Genomic DNA, 8,081 nt, shown 5'->3' with positions numbered 1-8,081 from the left:
CTTTGGCACTTAGCAGCTTTTCTGTGTCCCTTATCTATACTTCCCGGACATAAATTAACGTATTTTCCTGGCAGTGGCCCTCAGAGCGAGAAAGGTGTGATAATGCTTGCTTTGTGGCCGAGGGAAACTGAGGTACAGACTAGACATAGTCGAGATCTGCCGAAGCACTTGCCCAGAACCCCCAGCCCCTGCTTGGCGGCGGGTTTGGTGGGTGCCGGATCCCGAGGGGAAGGGCAGGGCAGGGAGACTTAAACTCTTGAGCTGCATCCCGCAAGAAAGTCCGAGAGGGCGCGGCGGTGGCGGAAGCGGTGGGGAAGGGGGGAAGCAACAGGCTGGTGGCACCGTTTCCCGGAGCGGGGCGCGGGGAGACCCGCTCCGGGAAGCCCGGTGCCGAGCCCGGGGCGGGAAGCCCGTCGCAGGGCCGGGGCGCGGCGCGGCGGCCGGAGCTGTCACAGCAACGCCGCTGGGCACGCCGGGGAGGCCAAGCGTTTACGCCGAGTCGGGGGATGCGCAGGCTCGTGGGAAGGACTTGTAGATTGCTGTGCTGAAGTAGAAATATTTGCCTTTTGGATCCCTCTCTCTTCTCCCCGCCTTGCGCCCCGGTTTTCCTCCTGCTTCTCTCCGCTGTTCACCCAGGAAGGCAGGAGGCAGCCACAGGGTGATCACGGCACCGTAAGAAGTTGAGATTTCGGGATGCAAATGTCACATTGCAGTGCAAACGACTCCCACATTAGCACTTTATCAGGATTTCAAACTGCATCTTTTATCTCTTTTAGAAAAGCGTCTCTCGGAGGAGATTGCCCTCAATAGACCCTCCATTAAAAAAAAAGGGATTTTAGTGTTTCTCTTGTGCTTCTGTGCATCCCACCGTGAGGGGGTCCCAGTGGTCCCTCGGGAATACAAGGAATTGTGAGAAGTAACACAACTGGCCACCACACTAATCCACTCCCTCTACCTTCCCGCTAGTACCTCCCCCTTCTGCTCTTTTTTTCACTAGCAGCCCTTTCTCAAAATCTCAGGTTACTTTGCTAAAGAGTTCTCAGCCCTATAGTTTCTGCCCTTGTCTCTGCCTCCAGCTCCTTAAGAGCCACCCAGCCCCAGCGATTGGATTGGGCAGCCCGTCCTGACACACCACTGTGCTGAGTGCTTGAGGACGTGTTTCAACAGATGGTTGGGGTTAGTGTGTGTCATCACACTCGAGTGGGGATTAGGGGAGAGAGGCAGCCTTGCTGGAGCTGTGTGGTCTTCCCCAAGTGTGAGCTGCAAGCAAAAGAAGAACTACCTAGCTTTGGGGGAGAAGAGGGAGGAATCGTTTCCAGCAGCTCAGAGGGAAAAATAAAACCCCACACTTTGTTCAGGTAAAGTAAAAGGCACCTCATGCCTCTCTCTCTCTCTCTCTTTCTTTTTCCTTCCCTGTTTCCAGAAGAATGCTAGCACAGCACACTTGTCAAAGCCAGTTGCTGCAGCCTTATCAATGCTGCTATTGTACGGCTGACAGATAACAGCGAGCGCAGCCTGATGCTTGGCTGTCTTGAGCGAGCTAACACTCTTAACGCAGCTAAGGTCACGCTTTTGAAGGCGCAGATTAGAAAATCTCCTCTGGAGCGATGGCTCTCCCCGCCGCGGGTGCCTGCGCTCGCCCTCCCGCGGGCTTTGCTCGCCGCTCCCGCACACACGTGCTGTGCCCGGACCCCCGGCGCAGGGGACGCGGCAGCCGGGTCGTCTCGGTCGCGGTGTCCGCGGGTACAAATGCCTCCGTGTCTCCATCGAGCCGTGGAAACTGCGTGGTCGGGCGGGTGAATGAGTCGCGGCAGAGTATTTCCTAGGTTTTGAGGAGGATGCTTGAGCAGTGTGCAGCCTGTCTGGGGCTCAGCTGTGAAGCAAGCCAGAGTGTTTTGAAAGCGCGTTTGAGATGTCTGTAAAGTTTGAAGAGTCCTTTATAGAGACCTGGCTGGGCTTCTGATGATCGGTATGGGGATGGTTTGGCTTACACATGGGCTTAAAGTTAAGAGAAAATCAGGAAAGTAGGGAAAGGCAGCCGTACAATGTAATGCTGCTCTTGCAGCTGCAGCAGAGCAGATGGATGTAATTCATTTGCAGATCTGTTTGTGAAAGTTTTACAAGTCATTGAAAACTAAGTAGCATCACTATAATGGATCATTAAAGTCTCGCTATATTTATAGATTCTAAAGTAGCGATCTGAAGTGTTAATTAAAAGTAAGCAAAAATTTATGTTTAGGAAGGGAGGCAGAAATGTAATTAGAAATTAGTTATGGAAGTACTCTGCTGTGATTTTCATTTAATTCTACTATTAAGTTCATTGATGTCTGGAATGGGGGAAGCCCAGCAAATTAACTAAGAAGTAAGAAATGTTATCACTAATTACACTATGTTAGCTTATCAGAGGATTAAGATGTTCTCATTGTTTTACTCTACATGATCTAGATGGAGAAACTGGAGGATGGGTTATTTTCATTTTTTAAAAAAATTATTTATTTTTAATAAAGATTTACTGTATATATATTCTCTTCCTGTGCAGAGTAACAAAATTATTTGTTTCTTTCACACTATAACAGATCTTCACACTAACTCTCACATACCTGTGGTGCTTACGAATTATTTGCCTCCTACCTGTGAAAGAAATCTAATACTGTCCTCACCATTTACAGGTGAGATATTCTATAAATAATACTGTATGTAATGTGTTCTGAAATAGGATCTGTTTAGTAGGCTGAGCAAGGGGATTTATAGCTGGTGTTTTGTGATTTTGGCATTCAACTGTGTAACGATACCCATAAAACCACGTTTCAGGTTGCACATATATTTTTTGCCTCAAACCAACATTTTTTTTTTTTTTAGGTGAGCTGTTCATCCTGTTGGCAGGTTGTTCTCAGCTTGTATTTTCAAACACAGGTTTCTGTATGAATGTGTCCTCAGAAGTAATGTACATCAATTTCAAACTGAGACTTACTTAAATCTCTAATTTGACTTCGTGACCAGACCAGGACTTATGTGAATAAATGTGACCATTTGATTTTTCCCTCAGTCCATTCTTTCTCATTGTAAAAAGTGATGGAAACTTTTACGAGCTTAAAAATGAATAACAAACCCAAGGAAAACCCTTGCTATGACCCTATGTTAAAACCTCATATGCTTTGTACAATGGATTTCTCCTCTCTGCTCTTCCCAGTCTGTCCTGTGAGAAGCCCAGTAAGCCAGCCTTGGTGCACAGAGGCTTAGTCTTGCAGCAAAGCTGAGGTGCAGCACTGTGAGCTGCACAACCCGTTGCTGTCACAGTCTGACTGAAACGCAGCCCTCTCTGTGGGTATTGTCAGATCACAGATCAGATGATCTACAAGAAAACATATTTTTCAAGAAACCACATAGCTAACTACACTTGCCCAGCTTGTTATTGTTTTACTAGGAAAAAAACCCCTAGTTTCTCTAGCACTGCCAGGAACAGCAAATCATGTTTTTCCTTCCTTTATAATGATGGGGCTGTTTAAAAGACAATGCCCACGGGGCAGTCCAGCTTCTTGTCAAAATGTAATCTACTGTTCCAGATGGTAAACATTCAAAGACATATTTATGGTGACTTCTACATACCTTCCTTTGACATTGGCTTTTTTTTTCCCTGAGAGCACTTGTACTGGGTACACACATGAAGTTCCCATTAGCATCCTAGCAGCTGCAAAAGTGTTCAGAACTCACAAAGATGTTCCTCACAGTGAGATAAAAACAATCTGAGGAAAAGATCTGAGACCAATACAAACCTCAGCAGATCCACGATATGCTCAAGGTGAAAAATTCCAGAAGTACAAAAAGATCCATAAACTGCTGCATGAAAGCTGTATTACATTTTTGTTGCGGCTAATTCATCTTTGCTTGATATGGAATGCTGAACATACCAGGCATGTCTGTACTATCAACTGTGTTTGTGATGTGAGGGAATCTGCCCTGCACAAAAAGCTGGTGGGTTTCTTTTTTCCGCAGCTAATTAAGATTAGATGGTATAGTGATTGTCTTCATAGAGTTGTTTTCAAAGAGTCACTTCTTTTTTTCTTTTCTTTTTTTTTTTTTTCCCCTTCTTCATTGCTCTGAGCAGTGAGACAGACCTCAGGAAAATGTTATCCAGCCAGGTTGCATTCTGCCCTGAATTGTCTTAATTATGTGTCAGTTTATTGCTTGTCAGGGGCTTCCTCTTCTTAGCACTTTAAAATCGAGGTGGGTGAGCTTGTTCCATCATAATATGCAATTTCAATTCCTGTTGCTTGGCATATCTCCTTGGCCTTTCATTGATTTTTGTCGCCATTTCAGAAGAAAAAAAAAAATATCATTGGTGTAATTTCACATTGCAAAACAAAAAATCCCCGAACATGGTGATTCAAACGACATATAAATATATCTTCAAAAGGCAGGCTAAATGAGAGGTCACTAGGGAAAAAAAAGCATATAGGAATCCAGAAGTATCCTAGAGATGGCAGGTATCAGTGTGAAAATTATTGAACAGCTCTTATTCCAGTCAGGAACTGATAAAACATTTTATTAAAAATGTTGTGATGCTGGGCACAGTGTTTCCAAATGTGGAAGCCATTATAAAACCCACACTCAGTGGAAGTTAGACAGCTATGAAAAAACACATTTTGAAAGATTTGCAAATTCTGTTCTGCCTAGATCACTTTATTGCAGACTGTTTTGACAGTTCGCAGTTTATTATCTAGCTTTGTTTAACTTACTGCACTTGGTGTTACGTGTTTGTTCATGCACGATCAGAGAGCTTGAGCCTTGTGTAACAGCAGGACTCATTCTTACCCAGATGAGGCTGGACACTTGTCGCAGATGTCATGGGAGACATGGGTTCCATGATTTCCTTAGCTTCAGAAAGGGCTTTGGGGGATTTGCGTTTAAGTGGGAAGGCAGACTGATGTGATAACAATTGAGAAAGCTCCTTTCTGAGTGCCTTGAGAGCTGCAGTGTTCAACAGAGAACAAGGGTCCCGTGACAACTCTGCGGTGACACAGAAAGAATCCAATTAGTGGCCACTCCTGCTGTTGATACTAGATCTCTCCTAAAAAATTTCCATCCTTACCACCCTCATTGTAATCCCATCCACGACACTGATAATGGTATCAAGAGTGTGCTTCCAGATTGCCTGTTTAAATTTTAACTGCTGTTTTAGGAGATTTTGAGGATATTAAATTAGAAGGCACTGAATAGCACAGCTCACAAGAGAGCTACGTGACACACGTGTCACCCAGCAGTTGTCTTTCTCATACTAGACTTTCCTAACACCTCCATCACAGGTAGAGCTGCTGTAAGGGGGCTACAGATGGAGCAGGGGGACTGAGGGTGTATGTATACAGTGAATACTTGAGTTGCGGCTATCCATGCACTACAATTACCTGCAGACCTTGTCCCTACACCATTACAGGTGTGAAAAGCAGTGGGAGAAGGGAGTGGCAGGTGATACAATCCTCTTGCTATGCCCCTGTAGTGGCAGCAAGTCAGCCTGCTTCTCCCCTTAACAAGTCCCAAAGCATCACTCTGCCTTCCCAGCTAGACCAGCAACCTAATATTCCCCCCCCAACCCCATCTTTGTATTTGTCTTTCAGTTTTCTTGCTCCAACACTAATCCACCTTTTCCAAATGATCAGAGCACAGTAACTCTCCTCTTGTTCTTACCAAGCAGGGTGCCTTCAACACCATCATGTGTTTTTAGGGGATACTCTAAAGTGGGAAGACTCAAGGCCTTCACCAGTGTCACCTCAGAATGCAACACAGTAATATATGGTTTGCCAAACCAGACTCTTTTTAGTTGAATTATTTTAGCATATTTCAGTTATGCCAGTAGACTCCTTTTGAGAGCCTGTGCTTTAGTATTGCTTGTTCATGCTCAAAATTTATTGTTAACCGATAAAAGTAATTACTTTTTAATTTTTGGTATCTTAAGACTTTGATTTTCTGAGAAAAATAATACTCATTTCATCTTCTGGTTTATGCACTGCACACAGCAGTATCAGTGATTTCCCAGAACTTTAATTTGTGCCTTCAGAATCTACTTAAAAGGTTCGGTAAGCCTTTGTTACTGGGTGTGCTCTATTAATCCTGGAGCTCTGAGCCTTCCCAGCTTTAACCATCACTGGTGATATGGTTACAGTGAAACATTTTTGTAGTAGTTGACCTTTTCACCTAAGATTTTCTCATGGCTTTCTTAACATTTTTGTTTTAGTTGTTTTATAGCAAAAATTAACTTACAATTAACTGTAATTCTACGTTGTAACTTTTATACCTTCCTGCAAAGTTAATAATATTGCTGGAAATGCAAACTAAAATACTCTTTTTCAACAATTTTATCACAGGTTAGCGTGATGATGCCATCATCATATTCTGGAAGATTACTAGGTTTGGTATAGTGCTATGGAAATCCAGACTGTTTTGTAGATCAATGCTAGATTATCCACAGATTTTTTCTTAGAGATTCTAAATGGAAGCAAAACACTGAAAGGCAATAATTTAATGTTTTTTTGTTTGGTTGGTTTTCAGTCTCCTGATGCTGTTTGAGTGTAATGATGGCACTGTATGTCACCATTTTTCTATGATGTGACTAACTCATCTTAGCAAGAAGAGGAGCTGCTCCACAGCAGCTGTATTTTTGTGGTGCTTCACAGGAGGTGAAAGCCCACAGAGAAGATGGGGAAGCCTTTGGCACTAGAATTTTGGAGAATAAATGTAATAGGGAGCTGAACATAGGGATTTTTTTTCTTAAAAGCTTCCATAAAAAATGGAACAGTGGTCTGTTCCAGTATTGTAATTGCAATGTGTCAAGATGTTCATTACTGTAGCATGTGCACTGTTTTGTCTGTTTTCACTTAAAAACAGAAAAACGTGTTACCAAGCCCATAAATGTCTGCAGACCTGCCAACTCTCCTGACTTTTATCAGTAGTCTCATGACATTTAGCCTCCTTTGTAAAGCTTGAAGTGTTAGAGGCAAGATATAATGTGCGAAGTTCAGATCTCTCATTTCTGTTTTTTTAAACCTAATCCTGCTGGTTGCTGAGGAAGCTGACTTGCATACAGCTCCAGAAACATGATGTAAATGCATGCAGACCTTGTGAATAAGGTGGGTTTGTATATGTCATGCTTGGCAATTAAAAAAAAAATCCCAACTTTTTCCCTGAGGTTTACCATAATCAACTCCCCTGATCATTTGTCTGATAACACCCATTTTGTTAAAGATGTTTTATTACAGCAGAGGGTGAGTCCTTGACTCTGCTCTGCCAGTTGAGTAGCTTGCTGCCCTGGAGAAACTCATCCTTGATCCTCTCATCCTCTGCCTCTAGCAGCACCTTGCCATCTCCTTCCTCATGCCAGATTTGGCTCTCAGCTCACCTCCTGGCATGCTGAAGAAGCTCACTGGAGCAGTGGGAAGCTGCGTTGGCTGCTGGCCTGGTGAGCTGGTTCAGCTCAGCAAGTGTTCAGAAGCTCCACATGGTGCAAGGGAAGAGGTTGGAGCTGGTGGCCTGGGGGTGAGGGGGAAGATGGGGCCACCCCATTACATGGATGCAAGCTGTAAGATCACTCAACTACCTGGTGACACCTCACTCTGTGAACCAAGGCACTGCGTGTGTCTGCAGGAGAAGGTGTGATAATAGACATGTGCAACTGTGCCAGCATCGCCATGAGCAGAAGGCTAAATGTGCACACTTTTGTTAAAAGTGTATGTGTTTTTGCAGAGAGGATTGCTGCAGTTTCACTCAGAATATGGAAAGGCCCAACTTACTGTTTCTCACTTCTTAAACAGAGAAATAAGCTTTGGAGAGAAGCTAATAAGAAGTATGGGGAGAAAAGAGGAAAGAAACACAAGTGCCTCCTGAGCTGCTACTTCAAAAGAAGTGAATGAGATTCTGAGAGTGGGATCCAGTCTGAATAGCCAAGGCACCTGAGGTGCCCCTGGGTCTTAAATCCTTATACAGCAGCTACCTAGAGGCATGTTCTCTCTCTGATCAATGAAGAGAGTCCCTGCGAAGGCCTCCAGGCATTTTGGTTAGGCAGGCAGGATTTCCTCCTGGAAACCTTCAAA

General features: G+C 44.1%; 1 protein-coding gene across 2 annotated transcripts in view; it reads left to right on the top strand.

The window, feature by feature from the left end:
• Nucleotides 1–1,118: 1,118 nt before the first annotated feature.
• The window catches only part of SULF1 (sulfatase 1), a gene marked incomplete at its 5' end in the record, with an annotated part of 122,412 nt that continues 115,449 nt past the window's right edge, over nucleotides 1,119–8,081 (top strand). Inside the window, 2 exons of one of the 2 annotated variants that reach the window (XM_082044195.1) lie at nucleotides 1,119–1,358; nucleotides 2,577–2,669. The remainder of the gene's footprint in view (nucleotides 1,359–2,576; nucleotides 2,670–8,081) is intronic. The other variant, XM_082044194.1, reaches the window with a different exon arrangement.

The sequence above is a fragment of the Streptopelia decaocto genome, assembly GCF_964273445.1.
Source record: "Streptopelia decaocto genome assembly, chromosome: 2".
NCBI lineage: Eukaryota > Metazoa > Chordata > Aves > Columbiformes > Columbidae > Streptopelia > Streptopelia decaocto.
Note: the sequence above shows the minus strand (reverse complement) of the source record. Positions and strands in the feature narration are given on the sequence as shown.